Source organism: Ursus arctos, unplaced genomic scaffold, assembly GCF_023065955.2.
Source record: "Ursus arctos isolate Adak ecotype North America unplaced genomic scaffold, UrsArc2.0 scaffold_24, whole genome shotgun sequence".
Classification (NCBI taxonomy): domain Eukaryota; kingdom Metazoa; phylum Chordata; class Mammalia; order Carnivora; family Ursidae; genus Ursus; species Ursus arctos.
The window spans coordinates 9,930,614-9,947,994 of NW_026622919.1; positions in this window are offsets into that span (position 1 = coordinate 9,930,614).

The following is a 17,381-nucleotide window of genomic DNA, read 5'->3' on the forward strand; positions in this document are numbered from 1 at the left end:
GTAAAACATTATTAAAAGAACTTAAGTTCTTGTGTGATTTGGGGCATTCTATGTCCATAATCCTACTGCATGGCAATAGAGAGGCAGATGCCCAGAGAAATTAAATAGAAAACTCTGAATACAAGCATGTAGTTCTGCTTATTTTTGCATCGAAATGATGTCCAGTGCTAGAAGTTTCAATGCTAAAACCTCTAGATGAAAATGTGTGTAGTCTTAATATTTACAAAAAAACTTCCGGGGGAGTAGAATATTCTTCACGATGCTCTACCAACAATTTCAACCAGAAACTACTTCTAAAGAAATAAAGACAAATAATTTTTTTAAAATAAAGAACATAAAGCTTAATTAGTCAGTAGGCATTACCCTTTTCTGATTTATTTGCATGTTTCTTTTCCTTTTACCCCTCTTACATACATTTTTAAGAAAATTCTCCAACTCCTATGTAGATAAATGGGCCTCAATAAATTTAATAGCTTAAAGCTTTATGTCATCTCTTCAATATTTAAAATATATGAATATTATCCACCTAACCTCCTCCTCCTCCTTCCTCCCCTCCCCCTCCCCCTCCCCCTCCCCCTCCCCCTCCCCCTCCCCCTCCCCCTCCCCCTCCTTCTTCTTCTTCTTCTTCTTCTTCTTCTTCTTCTTCTTCTTCTTCTTCTTCTTCTTCTTCTTCTTCTTCACCGAAGTATAGGAAACACAGACTATGATGCTGAATCTTTTTTGAAAGTTCTGAGGCATTCAGATGTGTAAGAAGAAAACCGACTCACTTAGCAATATAACTTGTAACCGGCAAAACACTTCTAATCCACCTGATTATTTGCTTATTTATTTTCCAACAACCAAAACCCTTGGTCTTACTGCTTCTAACTGATTTTTATTTTTAATTTCTTCTTCTCTGCCAATATAGAATCATCAACAATTTAACATTTTGGAGTGTGTAGAAAATGGTTCGAAACCCATCTACCCAAGAAGTTTATGCATGTCCACAATACCTGCTTTGAATGTAGGCTTATTTAAGTTTCGGATAATGCAAATAGCCCTGCAAACAAAATAGGCAAAGGCTGCATGCCATTTTGATTGTAGAAATTAGAAAATTTTAGTAAGAATCTGTTCTCTAGTCTCTGCAAACCTCCATATCTAAGAGAATTTGAAGGCCAAAAGTACAGTCACTTGGCCAAGAAAAGAAGTCAGATTACTATTCCACTATCATGAAATAACATCAATGGCATAAAAAGTTTGCCCAAATAAGGTCCTAGACTAGATATTAGATTCAGTAAGACCTAAATGTTCTGTAAACGTCACATAACCATAAGAGAGCTGTGTAGATATAATCAGGTCTCACTAATATTTTTCTGCAAGTTCTTTTCCCCCAAATTTTTATTCTTAGAAGAGGGGCATTAAGAAAGGCACCTGTTGTGATGAGCACTGAGTGTTATATGTAAGTAAAGAATCACTAAATTCTACTCCTGAAACCAAGATAACACTGAATGTTAACTGGAATTTAAATAAAAATTTGAAACAAAAAAAAAGGAAAAATAAGTGAATACAAAAATTGATTTTTACGAAGTTGGCTTGAAATTCAAGAAAAATAAGAATTTGAGATAGATGGAAGGATGAGAATAACTGTTAATACCGGTCATTTCCTGGACTAGCACCCTTCAGGGAAAATACATGACATGGTTGACAAAGAACGTTAATGACCCCCCCCACCCCCCCAAAGGTCAGAGAGGCATAGATAGCAGATTTATTTTACTGTGCTCTGCTGTTAAAGTATTGGTTGCTTACTGTTTCAAGTCACCTCTGTGTTGTTATTATCAAGCTCTCTAAAGAGGAAATAACAGCTCTTTATCTAATGCTTTCCCACTGGGGTAATGAGGAGTTTAGTCCCAGCCCATAGATCCTGCTGGATAATGGTTTTCTTGGATATCAGGTTACGTTTTGCATAATTGGGTAAGGAGCTACTTCTCAAGGCATTGAATCAATTCATTCTGTTTCACTTAGAGCCTGAGTCACCATACACCCTATTGACTCATCCTCTATCAAGGGTTCTGCTTGAAGAAATGGATAGTAGCCAAAAGAACATATTTCCCAGAAAAGGATGGTACCTCTGTGGCTTGCCAAGGATCAGGGCAGATCACGTGACTCTAGGTTTAATAACTTCTGACTTCAGAACCAAATGCTGTATTTTGTTTTGTTTGTATGATGCAGATTTTTAAAAGAGTGGGTCAAATTTTGGGTCTTAACCTTTGGCCCTGGGTAAACAAGGGCTCTGCCTTGCAAAGTTACCCAGAATGAACCATGAAGATAATGCTTCTCCACGAAGCCATTGTTGAGAGTATATTAAGCACTGTCAGAATTGGGCACATTTGACATAAGTAGATGGATGTGCAGACGATCGAGCTAAAAAAAAAAAATGGCTAATGAGGATGGATTTCTGGATTTGTGATGGACATTTAGCTTCTGATTTTTGAGGACAGCTTCCTAGGAAATGATATTAAATGCGGCCGGAACCAGTAAAACAATGTTTCCTTCCAAATGAGGCAGAACGAAAGCAATGTACTTAAACTCGTCTGCATGCACACGGGTAGCACTTGAAGAACCTGGCATAGTGCTAATACCTGAGTCCCACCCCCAGAGATTCTGGTACAGTTAGTCCAGAGCACAATGTGGGCAGCAGGAGTTTTAAAATCTTCCCCAGGTAATTCTAATATGCAGCCACGGATAAGAACTTCTGACCTAAAATGAGGTGGGAATAGATAGAACATGGTGAATAGAGAGAAAATAGGTTGCAGAACTCATGGATTCAAGAAAAACAATTTTAATAATTAAAAAAAAAAGCAAAACAGCCTGGAAACAAGCCTCACATCCACTGTAGCAAGTGGACTAATCAGCTGTTAGAGTCCCACCATGTCTTGTTATTCAGTGTTGAAAAAAATGAATAGATTCCATCTCCCCACGTCGGCGTCAGTGAATCTTACAAACAGAATATATATATATTTACAAACAGAACATCGATCAGAAACAAACTGCAGGAGAAAACATCCAACATGATATATACAAAACAAAACAATGCAAAACACCTGTTTTAGGGATGCATACCTTTATTTTCAGGCTATTAAGAAAAGCAAGGGACCAATGAATACAAAATCTCGGGGTAGCACTTCCCTTTCAGAGAAGGATACTCGAGAGCTTCAGAGCTCTTGGTAATATTCTATTTCTTCTGCTGAGTGGTAGGTATAGTTTTTAAAAAGGAAATTCCTCTATAAAAGCTGCTATAATTCCTTTTGTGATCACTTTTGTTTATTCTGCTTTAAGAGCCTGGTGACTCACCCGAACGAGGAGTTAACGGAAGGTGTGTTAGCGCAGTGGATGGTGTGACGGTAAACAAGGGGAAGAATTTCAAGATGTTGTAAAAGGTGAGGGAACATAAACTAAAAAGCAGCTCTCAGGAATGCTTAGAGTACTCTCCTCTTAAACTACTAGGTGGGGGATGGAGATAGAAAAACAGAGACAGAGCAAGAGGGAGGGGTGGAAGGAAAGAGATGGGTTTCCCGTCCTTCAGGTTGAAAATGAAAAATACGTGTTTCAGCTCTTGAATGGTTGAATGTTGTCTTTGGGCTTTGGAGGCGAGGGTTAGAAAATGTGGGTATAGACTTCACCTCTTTATGCCTTAGGTTTTCTTGTATCTAGAAAGGCAATAGGGATGGTAGGACATGCAAAGCCCCTAGAATGACTAACACGGAAAATGCTCATAAATATCAGTTACTCTTTTTGGTGTTGGCATTCAGATGTCATTTGGCTCCTCGGCTTCCCGTTCTTGTATTCTTGGTTTCTCCCAGGCCTACCTGGATGCAGAACTGAGAACCTCTTAGGTTTGCTGTGAACCTTTTATTGAATATAGGAGGATTTTTCCATCGCATTCCTCAGAGCAACAGCTTACAATATTCTTAGTAACCCTAATGCTGCCCCGTGGAGCCTCTTCCATGATTCTGCTCTGGTGGGCTTACCCAAGTCACTCTATCTCTTCTAGTATGGAGACTAAGTCCTCTGTTACACGGGCTAATTCACTCTCTTCCGATGTCTACCCCGAAATGCACAGAGAAAATGAAATCCATGCTTTTTACAAAGTGGCTCTTCAGTGATGTGCTTGGGCGAGCAGCACAGACATCAGCATAGACATCATTTCGAAATGAAGACTCTGAGCTCTACGACAGTCATAGTGAACCACATGTATGTTTCAATGATCCCCCTGGGCGCTGCCTATGCACTAAGCAAGGCTCTGCTCCACAGAACATGGCAGCCATGCAGATGGAGGAGAGATCTTCACTCTCCTTTGACTATTTCTCAGCTGGTTTTTTTTTTTTACTTTAATATGCAATTGCAGTCTTATTCATCGCTCTAGACAACTTATCGAAACACATTTTTTTAATGATTTTTTATTATATTATGTTAGTCACCATACAGTACATCCCCGGTTTATCAAAACACATTTTCTAAACAAACATAATATTCCTCCCAAGAGGAATTCTGAAAAGCAGATTTCTCTCTGACATTCATCATCATTGTTTGAAGCCTGTCGCAGAACCTTAAGTACTGAATAAAATAATTACTGGCCATTACTTTTTCTTCTTCCTCTATCTTGCTCACTGACCCTGTGTTATGACCCCAGCAAAGCTAAGAAGACAGTCTTTACATTTAGAGGCAGTTCGGAGGGGTAAATTCAATTTGTTTCCCTGATCAAAAGCTATGAGGCAGCTTGGCTTGATAATCCTAAGGGAAGAGACTGAAGTTTAACCTGCTTGCTGTATAAATATATTATTGGTAGAGAAAGAATGTGAAAAATTCTATCTGCCACACCTGTAGTGTAGAGAATCCTGTTCAGAATGATTGTAAAACAGCTGTTATTTTTCAAGAAAACGCTGATTTTGAAGATTCTAAGTCAATAAATATCACTGTATTGTATCCAATGGAGCTTTCTCTCTGATTACACTTACCCTTTTTGCTCTTTGCCATCTGCCTTATTTTGCCTTCTCTCGTCTCGTTTTCAGCAGTAATAAAGATTACCTCTGCCTCACCACAATCTAGTAAGGCATTTGTCATTGCGCTATCTCAGATATTAAATGAAAAAGAAATTGCAAAGTTGATTGAAGGACCAGCAAAAGAGTTCACTTTTATTTTTTTTAAAAAAGGTACCTACTTTCCTTCTATTTAATCTAAGTTCTTGAGATCTTTTTTTGCCTTCCATTGATTCTGAAAACTACAGGGTAGGAAATGCTTCCAGCTAGACCCACATTCTTTAACAGCATCCTTGTTCTCGTGTTGCCTACTTTTGTGATGGTTCATTGACCCTTACTCTTGCATCGAGATTGGGTTTGGCTTCTCTATATTGAATTTTGAAACAGGTTATTCTTATGTAACACCCTTTCTTGAAGCGATCATCCAATATGCTGTTCCATCACTTTTCACATTAAGAACAATATGATCCTGGGGCGCCTGGGTGGCACAGCGGTTAAGCGTCTGCCTTTGGCTCAGGGCGTGATCCTGGTATTATGGGATCGAGCCCCACATCAGGCTCCTCCGCTATGAGCCTGCTTCTTCCTCTCCCACTCCCCCTGCTTGTGTTCCCTCTCTCGCTGGCTGTCTCTATCTCTGTCAAATAAATAAATAAAATCTTTAAAAAAAAGAAAAAGAACAATATGATCCTGAGGCCCAGAATGTTATTTTAAGTTTTGCAGAAGGACTTGCTTCTTTCCTCCTAGTCATACAAAAATAAGGAGCTTGTTAGGTATTTTTTTCTTTTTTATTTATTCCCAAACACAGAAGCTTATTGAATATCTACCAGGTACCTGGCCCTATAGGCTAACTACAAATGTGAACTCTCACACCTTCCCCATCCAGTCTGACTCACCGTTGGCTGACACTTCTCATCAAGAAGAATAGAGGGCATGTGTGGCCTGAAGGTTTTCACCTTGCCCTGGAGCTATTTTAATCTCTGGATGTTCTTTTTTCCACTGAGCAAGACCATGACAGGCTGGTGGGAGGTGTGTAAGGAAGGGGATGAGGAGGTTATGTTGGCAGCTTGCAAAGCTCTTGGTATCCTGGGACTTAACATCTCCTAAATAAAGTGGGCTTTCAGCTTAAGCCTTATTTAAATAGGAAAAAAAAAAATTCTTCTGCAGATGAAACAGATGCCAGATGGAAACTACTCTGCTGAGTTGCTCCAAACAGGCCTGCAGCTGTTACTTCTTCCATAACTTTTTCCAGTGAAATTTTTAGGCTTCACCTGTTGATGGACACAACAGGATTTTTCTTCCCTCCCCCACCCTAGCCTCATCCTCTCCCCAACTTCCCCTTAAAAGGAGAGCAGCCTGAACACTTAGAAAGCACAGCTCAGGGTGAGAGCTCATTATATCTGTTGTGAATGGAACAGGGGGATACTGTCTGTGGGGCTGGAAGACTGTGGTTGCTTCCAGTTCTTGGTCCATTGGACCTGCTCCTAGAGGGACAAGGCAAGGTCTCCCGCCCCTGCTGGCTGTTTCTCTGTATTGCTCTTGAACAGTTATTACTCTGAATTAAGCTGAGGCTTGGGGAGCTGGGTAATAACCTACCATTTGGGTAAAACAGAAATATGGAACTTCAGGTTAAAACAAACCAGTGAAACACAAAGTTATGCATCATATCCCAGGTAGAAAGGGCAGATTCTCTTCAACTGAAATCGACTTTGAGAAAGATAGCAAGGAGAATATTTTCAGCAAGAAGGAATACTTTCTTGCGCGCTTACACAGATGGTTGCAGCCACTGGCTTCTGCCATTTGGGCGGCTTGCTTTTCTGTAAGATAATGAGGTCTGTTGACACACAGCATTTGACATTCAAAAATGATCTCCTAGTGGAGCTCTCAACATCTGCTACCAAAGAAGCATAAGATGGCACTGAAAGATGGAGAACAGACAACACATTGAAAACTAGCAATATAATAAAGTTAATTAAAACTCAAATATTGGGGACAAGTTACATAACATTCCACATGTTCTGCATGCAGCCTACAATTCTCTAAAGTTCTTTTTTTTTTATTTTTTAAAATACATTCCACCTAGGTTTCTCTGCTTAACTCACTTTGAGTTGAAATAGATTTTATTTATTTATTTTTTAAAGATTTTATTTTATTTATTTGACAGAGACAGCCAGCGAGAGAGGGAACACAAGCAGGGGGAGTGGGAGAGGAAGAAGCAGACTCCTAGCAGAGGAGCCTGATGTGGGGCTCGATCCCAGAACGCTGGGATCACGCCCTGAGCCGAAGGCAGACGCTTAACGACTGTGCCACCCAGGCGCCCCTAGATTTTATTTTTTTAACTGTGTGATGCCTCCCAAATCTGCAAACCCTGCCCCTATTCTTCTTCCCTGGGTGAAGGATCTCATCTGCTACTTCCCAAAGTAGAAGTCAGAAGATGGAACTCTCTCTTCTCCTATATAAACTCGAACACATTGGCTCTGCCTATGCCATCCCCATTCCCTTCTTCCCCCTGGCAAATGGAAGAGCCGAGTTCACTTATGCCTGGCATCCTATTCACCTCTCACCTTCCAGGAACCTTACTTCACCAATTTTCTCTCCTCTCAGTTGTATGTTTAACTCTCTGTGTCAACTGATTCATTCCCATTTGCTTTTATGATTGCTCAGTTTTCTATTATTAAAACCAACAGCAAAAACCTTCAACCTAGCATCACCTTCCAGCTACCCATCTGGTTTCTTTCTGGCATTTGGGATTGGGCGTCTTAACCAATTTGTGTATTTGTATCTTTCTTGATATTTATTTGTGTATATTTTTTTTACAAGGGACATTTACATATCTTGGCCACTCTGCTTTTTACTGAGAGCTCCCCACGGGAGAAAGGATGAGTTTAGAAGAAGTAACCTATCATGCTAGCTCATTACTAAATAGTAAGAACATAAACTACTTTCACAGAGAAACATACAGCAGGAAGAAATGCTTTCAGGGCCCAGACTATTCAAAAGGTGAAGCCAGGCAATGTTTTATAATGCTCAGGCCAGGAATATTGGTCTTCAACAGGCTTTAGGGATGAAAGCCGCAGATCCATCTCCAGCTGCCTGGCTTCGGGAATCCATGAGGGTAATTTTTCCCTAGCCACATAGACCATACAGTAAGAGAAAGCCTTTCCTCCAGTTTGCTTTGAGGTGTGTTTCATGGGCTTGAGTATACACAGAAAAATGTGGAGCTCCAGATATTGTGGCACAGATCTAAAAATGTCTGCTCATGGGAGGAAACAAGGGCTGGGTCTCCAGAGAGACAGCACACAGCATAGCACCAGGGCGCCAGAAAGGCAGCTTAGAAGCAAAGTGGAAAAAGTAAAACCTCAGTAAAAACCTGTCGCCTCCCAACCAGCTTTGTAGACTTGGGTGAGTTTCTTAAACAGTCTTCCCTTCAATGTTCATATTCATAAGACAGGGTGGATAATAACAGTAGTACTGCGATGAGTAATTTTATATGTTAAGCTGACTGTGCTAAGGGAAGCCCAGTAGCTGGAAAACATTGCTGGGTATGTCAGTAAGAGTATTTCCAGAAGAGATTAGCCTTCAAATTAGTAAATTGAATAAAGCAGATGGCCCTCTCCAATGGAGGTGGGCATAGTCAGTCCCTCAAGGGAACAAAAAGACAGAGGAAAGGTGAATTCTTTATCTTTATTGAGCAGGAACACCCATCTCTTCTGTCCTCAGACATAGGATCCCCTGGTTCTTGGGCCTTCATTCTTTGAGAAGAGCGCTTACACAAGCAAACCCCACCACTGTCCCCCAGTTCTCAGGCCTTTAAACTAATTATACCACTGGCTTTCCTAGTTCTCTAGCTTTCTGACTACCTATCTTGGGTCTTCTCAGCCTTCATAATTTCATGGGCCCATTGCTACAATGAATCTTCTCTTATATATGTCTATATATCCTAATGGTTCTGATTCTTTGGAGAGCCCCGACTAATGCATCCACCTTCCTTATAGGGTCATTAGCGAACGCATAGAGTACACTTAGTGTCTGCCACCTGTTAAATCTGAGCTATATGATTTTATATAACGGCTCCTCTAAGCAAGGAAATAGTATGCATAGACTAATTTTTATCACCCTTTCCCACACACATATTATATATAGTATCATAATTAACAGAAGAATGGGAGATTTCTCCCAGCACGGTCTAATTCCAACCCATGAAAATGAGACAACTGTCACAGGTGGGCTGCATCTTGGTGCATCCTGGACAACCTGCAACTAAGAATTTTTTCTATGTACCTCAAGCTCCAGGGTCTCTTCCTTGGCATTGGATAACAGGAGTCTGATGCAATAATACCACTTTGGTATATCATTGCACTGACTGCTCTGAGGCTTCAGGTTAGCTTGTTTTCTACATTTTATGAGGTTGCAGTTGGTGCCCTGAAACTCATCTGCAAACTCAGAGCCTTATTAAAGTAAGCCAGCATCTGAAGTACTAAAAGGAAAGAATGGAACCCACTCAAGATGAAGAGACCCCTACTTTATCCTCCTAGCAAAGTAAAACCTCTGGCTGTTTGAGGGTAAGATTATTTTTAATTTTAGATTAGTTTATTTGGGCATTGACCTATGAGTTACAGACTTTATATACTATTTGAGCTTTCATGTCTCCTTGTGAACTTTGATATGAATGGGAGTTCATACTGAAATTTTGGAAATCTCTATGTGGATGTATTATAGTGTGCATTCATGTTCTGCCATTTAGTTGTATTCCCCATAATCTCTCATGACCTCTAGACATTATGCCTGGGCATATCGAGAACATATTCTAAAATACTGTTAGAAGTCAATAAGAAAAGACAGAGAATGCAAGAGCAAAATGGGTGAGATGCTGGAATAGGCACTTCTCCAAAGAGGATGTTAAATGGTGATCACATGTATGAAGATATGTTTAACTTCATCAGTTGTGAGGGATACATAAATTAACATCCCAAAGGAGATACCATTGCATGCCCTTTGGAATGTGTAAAATTAAGAAAAATATTCAATACCCGCTAGTAGTTATGATGTAGAGCAGTTGGCATGAATCGTATACTGTTTTGAAGATATGAATTGGTAAGACCACACTGAAAAACTCTTTGGTAGTAAACATCCAAGAGCATCCCATAAGATCCAGCAACTTCATCTCAGACATAAAACACAGATACAAACACATGTTCCCCCATCTACAGTAACAGCTTTACAGGTAATACAATGGCACTAAGTTCATATCTTTCAATTACTCTGAATGTAAATGGACTAAATGCTCCAATCAAAAGACATAGGACATCAGAATGGATTCAAACGAACAAAGAGACACAACAAAACCATCAATATGCTGCTTACAAGAGACTCATTTTAGACACAAAGACACCTCCAGATTGAAAGTGTGGGGATGTGGTGGAGAACCATTTATCATGCTAATGGACGTCAGAAGAAAGCTGGAGTAGCCATACTTATGTCAGATAAACTAAATTTTAAAACAAAGACTGCAATGAGAGATGAAGAAGGACAATATATCATAATAAAGGGGTCTTTCCAATAAAAAGATCTAACAATTGTAAATATTTATGCCTTTAACTTGAGAGCAGCCAAATATATAAATCAATTAATAGCAAACTTAAACTCATTGATAATAATATAATAATAGTTGGGAACTTTAACACCCCACTCACAGCAATGGACAGATCACCTAAGCAGAAATCAACAAGGAAACAAGGGCTTTGAATGAAACACTGGACCAGATGGACTTAAGAGATATATTCAGAGCATTTCATCCTAAAGCAGCAAAATACACATTCTTTTAGAGTGCACATGGAACATTCCCCAGAAGAGATCACATACTGGGTCACAAATCAGGACTCGACCAGAACAAAAGACTGAGATCATACTATGCATATTTTCAGATCACAATGCCATGAAACCTGAAGTCAACCACAAGAAGAAATTTGGAAGGACTGTAAATACAGGAGGCAAAAGAACATCCTACTGAAGAATGAATGGGTCAATCAGGAAATTAAAAGAATTTAAAAAAATACATGGAAGCAAATGAAAATGAAATGCAACAGTCCAAAACATTCGGGATGCAGAAAAGGCAGTTCTAAGAGGGAAGTATATAGCAATACAGGCCTTCCTCAAGAAACAAGAGAAGTCTCAAATGTACAACCTAACTTGACACCTAAAGGAGCTGGAAAAAGAACAGCAAATAAAGCCGAAATCCAGCAAGAGAAGAGAAAAAATAAAGATTAGAGCAGGAATCAATGATACAGAAAAAAAAAAAAAAAGATGGTAGAACAGGTCAACGAAACTAGGAGCTAGTTCCCTGAAAGAATTAATAAGATTGCCAAACCCCTAGCCAGACTTATCAAAAAGAAAAGAGAAAAGACCTAAATAAATAAAATCATGAATGAATGAGGAGACGTCATTACCAACACCAAAGAAATAAAAACAATTATAAGAGAATATTATGAGCAATCATATGCCAACAAACTAGGCAATTTGGAAGAAATTGATAAATTCCTGGAAACCTATAAACTACCAAAACTGAAACAGGAAGAAGTAGAAAATCTGACCATAACCAGCAAGCAAATTGAATCAGTAATCAAAAATCTCCCAAAAACACAGTCCAGCGCTGGATGGCTTCCCAAGGGAATTCTATCAAACACTGAAAGAAGAATTGATACCTGTTCTTCTGAAACTGTCCCAAAAAATATAAATGGAAGGAAAACTTCCAAACATGTTCTTTGAGGCCAGCATTACCTTGATCCCAAAATCAAAGACCCCTCCTTTTTAGTAAAAGGAGAATTACAGACCAGTATCGATGATGAACATAGGTACAAAAGTTCTCAACAAAATATTAGTTAACTGGATCCAAGAATACATTAAAAGATTATTCACCAGTACCAAGTGGGATTTATTCCTGGGCTTCAGAGGGGGTTCAACATCTGCAAATCAATCAATGTGATACACCACATTAATAAAAGAAAGGAAAGGAACCATACAGTCCTCTCAATAGATGCAGAAAAAGCATTTGACAAAATAAAGCATTTTTTCTTGATAAAAACTCTCAACAAAGCAGGGATAGAGGGAACATATCTCAACATCAGAAAGGCCATATACAAAAGACCCACAGTTAATATCAGCCTCAATAAGGAAAAACTGAGAGCTTTTCTCCTAAGCTCAGAACACGACAGGGATGCCTACTCTCATGACTGTTGTACAACATAGTACTGGAAGTCCCAGCCTCAGCAGTCAGACAGCAAAAGGAAATAAAATGCATTGAAATCAGCAAAGAAGAAGTCAAACTTTCACTCTTCACAGACAATATAATACTCTATGTAGAAAATCCAAAAGACTCCACCAAAAAATTGCTAGAACTGACATAAGAATTCAGCAAAGTCACTGGATATAAAAGTCAATGCACAAAAGTCTGTTGCATTTCTGTACACCAACAATGAAGCAGAAGAGAAATCAAGGAGTCAATCCCATTTACAATTGCACCAAAAAGTATAAGATACCTAGGACTAAATCTAACAAAGAGGCAAAAGATCTGTACTCCGAAAACTATAGAACACTCAAGAAAGAAATTGAGGAAGACACAAAGAAATGAAAAAACATTCCATGATCATGGATTGGAAGAACAAACACTGTTAAAATGTCTGTATTACCCAAAGCAATTTACACATTCAATGCAATTCCTATCAAAATGGTACCAGCATTTTTAGCACTGGAACAAACAATTCTAAAATTTGTATGGAACAGAAAAGACCCTGAATAGCTAAAGTAATGTTGAAAAAGAAAAGCAAGCCTGGAGGCATCACAATTTTGGACTTCAAACTGTATTATAAAGCTGTAGTCATCAAGGCAGTATGGTACTGGCACGAAAACAGACACCTAGATCAATGGAACAGAATAGAGAGCCCAGAAATGGACCCTCAACTGTATGGTCAACTAATCTTCGACAAAGCAGAAAAGAATATCTAAAGGAAAAAAGACAGTCTCTTCAACAAATGGTGTTGGAAAATTGGACAGCCACATGCAGAAGAATGAAGCTGGACCAATTTCTTACACCATACACAAAAATAGGTTCAAAATGGATGAAAGACCTAAATGTGAGACAGGAATCCATCAAAACCCTAGAGGAGAACACAGGCAGCGACCTCTTTGACCTCAGCTACAACAACTTCTTGCTAGACATGTCTCCAGAGGCAAGGGAAACAAAAGCAAATATGAACTGTTGGAACTTCATCAGGATAAAAAGCTTTTGCACAGCAAAGGAAACAATCAATAAAACTAAAAAGTGACCTATGGAATGGGAAAAGATATTTGCAAATGACATATCAGGTAAAGGGTTAGTACCCAAAATCTATAAAGAACTTGCCAAACTCAACACCCAAAAAACCCAAAAAATCCAGTCAACAAATGCACAGAAGACATGAACAGACATTTTTCAAAAACAAACAAACAAACAAACAAACAAACAAACAACATTTAAATGGCTAAAAGACATATGGAAAAATGTTCAACTTCACTCATGATCAGCCAAATACAAATCAAAACCACAATGAGATACCACCTCACACCAGTCAGAATGGCTAAAATTAATTCAGGAAACAACAGATGCTGGTGAGGATTCAGAGAAAGGGGAATCCTCCTGCACTGTTGGTGGGAATGCAAGCTGGTGCAGTCACTCTGGAAAACAGTATGGAGGCTCCTCAGAAAGTTGAAAATAGAGCTGCCCTATGACCCAGCAATTGCACTACTAGGTATTTATCCAAAAGATACAAACATAGTGATTCCTAGGGCCACATGCACTCCAATGTTTATAGCAGCAATGTCCACAATAGCTAAAATATGGAAAGAGCCAAGTTGTCCATCGATGGATGAATGGAGATAAAGAAGATGTGGTATATATGTATGTACAGTGGAATATTACTCAGCCATCAAAAAGAGTGAAATCTTGCCATTTGCAACAATGTGGATGAAACTAGAGGGTATTACGCTAAGCAAAATAAGTTAGTCAGAAAAAGACATATCATATGATTTCACTCATATGTGGAATTTAAGAAACAAAACTGATGAACATAGGGGAAGAGAAGGAAATTAAGATTAAAAAGAGAGAGAGAGGCAATCCATAAGAGACTCCTATCTACAGGGAATAAACTGAGGGTTGCGGGAGGGGAGATGGGTGGGGGGATGAGATAATTGGGTGATGGGCACTAAGGAGGGTACTTGATGTAACAAGTACTGATGTGAGCTCATATGAGCTCATATAACAGTGGGTGTTATATGCAACTGACAAATCTCTAAATTCTAGCCTTGAAACTAATAATACACTATATGTTAACTAACTTGAATTTAAATAAAATTTAAAAAACAAAAAAACCATATGTTCCCCAAAAGATATGTACAAGAATTCTTTCATAGCAGCATTATTTGCAGTAGTTTCAACCTAAAAACAAAAAAATGACTTTTTTTTTAAGTTATGACCAGGCTGGATCTTCAAAGGACCAACCAAAATGGCTTTCTTTAAAATTCTCAGAGCAACTCCCCTGAGTGTCTCTAAAAACTCTTGTAAAAAGAGGACAACAAGGAAAAAAAAAAAAAAGGACCATCAGAAATGTGACCCTTCTGCCCTGATGAATAACCACATCACCAATGGAGTAGTGTTGCCCAAATCATCACACCAGGGTCGGATCAAGACTATAAACCCAACCACCGACGTGTAGGAAATACAGAGGGGCGTGCAAAATCAGGACTACGGAAAAATATAAGGGCCAAAGATCTGATTTCTTTAACAATAAACTGTAAGGTAATAAGGGCGAGAGAAAGGTTGTCTTTTAATAATTCATTAAGCTACACAGTTGTTCTGTGTGGTTTTCTGTGTCAGTGTTATGTTCCACAGTAAGAACTCTATCAAGTTCTATCACCGTGCTTGCCACTGGGAAGCAAACATGAATAGGACAAGACCCCTTTCTCCTCAAAGGGAATGTGAAAATGTAGTCCCTGTGTGCAACATCGTGTTGTAGGCTTTGTCAACGAAATAGTTCTGGAAACAGTAAGGAGGATCCCATCCTTAGGGGCACAGAGAGAAAAAAGATCATCATTATCCATTGTCGCCCATTGTCTTAGCCTGGACCACCATAGCAAAATAGCATCGACTGGGTAGCTAATTAACAGAGATTTATTTTCTCATAGTTCTGGAGGCTAGAAGTCTGAGATTAGGGTGCCAGCATGGTTGGTTCTGGTGAGAGCTCTCTGCCTGGCTTGCAGACAGCTGCTTTCTTTTTGTGTCCTCACAAGGCAGAGAGGGAGAAGGAGAGAGGAAGACGGGAAGAGAGACGTGGTGTCTCCTCTTCTTAAAGGAGCACTGATCCCAGCATGAGGCCCCCACCCTCATGATTTCATCTTATTCTTAGTATCTCCCAAAAGTCTCATCTCCACATAGTACCACATTGTGGATTAGGGCCTCAGCATGTGAATTTGAATTTTCAGGCCATAGCACCCAATTTTAGGGGCTGGGGGGAGGTTGAGGGACACATATGAGCATATAGTCCCAGTTCCTTGGCACGTCAATGACATGTGCATCCCTTACTCATCTCCCGAGATCTTACAGGCAAAGACCCCACCTTGTAGGTAGAACTGATATGCCTTTCAAATTGTACCACACTTAGGAAAAATAAAACCTGCCTATCTATCCAAGCCACTTGTAATTACTCATTATCTCTGACTGTTGTAGGTATGCTTGTGTCTAGCAATTCCCTTTTTACCTCTCTCATCTTTCTTAACGGCTTACTTTTAATTTTCTGTGGGTTTAGCTCAAGGACTTTGTTACCTCTATTTTGTTCTTCTCTTTCTCAGCAAAATTTTGGTAAAGTGACCTTTAGGTCAGTGAGCTCTTTTATTACATTTTCGGTGCCAGAGTTCTTGTTACCCCATTCTTGTGAGTCGTTTAAGACTCTGAAGTTCCTCTAAGATGTATCTTCCATGATAATCCATGTTAGAATTAGAAATGAATGGAATGAGAACTTCAAAATTGAGTTCAAAAGAGATTATTCTCCTCTCGAAGGCTTGAGAAAGGCTTTACCTACTGACTGAAGTCTCCAAATGGTCATAGTGAAGATCTATGCAGTGAGACATATTCAAGGAGACTCAGTAATTTGTCTCTAATGAGAAAAGGAAATCTACCACAGTCCCGTGGCTGCCTATGTTCCTTCACTTAGTAAATGCCTAATAAACAAGTGTGGCCATATTTATATCTCTGGGGCTATCTAAATCCTACTTATATAGTAATGGAAAACAAACTTGCAAACACACACATGGGCTCTGTTCTCAAAAAACATGCCATCATATGAGCATTGCAGAGTGGTAAATGGACAATTAGAAGACAGCATAATATTAGCTATTATAGAAATAAATCCTGGGCTGTGGAAGCCCACTGAATATAGCACGTTCACACAAGGTTTGCAAGGCAGAGAACACATGAACATGGTGTGGAATACAGAAGAGCAGGACATGATCGTTTCCCTCCATAAGCTTATCAATGTGGGAGAGGAGACAAAGTCAAGAAGTGGTAAATAACAATTCTGGACAGTACAAGATGAAGTGTAAAATGAGTGCTCAGACCCTTTAAATGTAATAGGAATTAAGAGAAAGGAGAGCCCTGGACTATTGTAAAAATTTAAGAGAGGAAGTAGAACTTAGGAAATTTGGGATCAAGTCAGTGGGGAACAGATGAGGACAGGAAGGCCAATGGCTATGTGTAGAATTATGAGGTCTCAGTTCCTGGCCACTGAGACCAATAGATTGTTTTAATTTGTAATTATTTTGATTTCATGCTTTTAAAACCATAGATAGCACTACTAGCTTGACTAACTAACACGAGGTGTGTTCTAGGTATCGGTTAATGGACACAATATTTGCAAGGGCAGAATTCTCTTACAAATGATCCAAACTACAGAGATGGCAGACCATGTGTGCATAATAGCCTTAATGTGTTTAGGAAAATATTATTGGATTAAAAACCAGACATTTTTAATTTAATAGAGCTACATATAAAGAGTCATAAGTGACTCACCCAATTGCCTCTTCATGGTTCAATGTTTATTTAACACCAATATAAAAATAGTACAAATATCATGCATAGAATTTAACCTAAGTGCTGTACAGATGGGCATTAGAACCAGTTTTAAAGATGACATGGGAAAATATCAACTTCAAGATACTAAGCACTTTGGAGAAAATCAAAGTAGGACAAGAGAAAGGAATTACGGTAAGAATGCAAGCAATTAAATAGTGTGGTACCCAATTGGGCATATGGGCTTAAATATGCTGCAGGTCCCTCTCCATCTG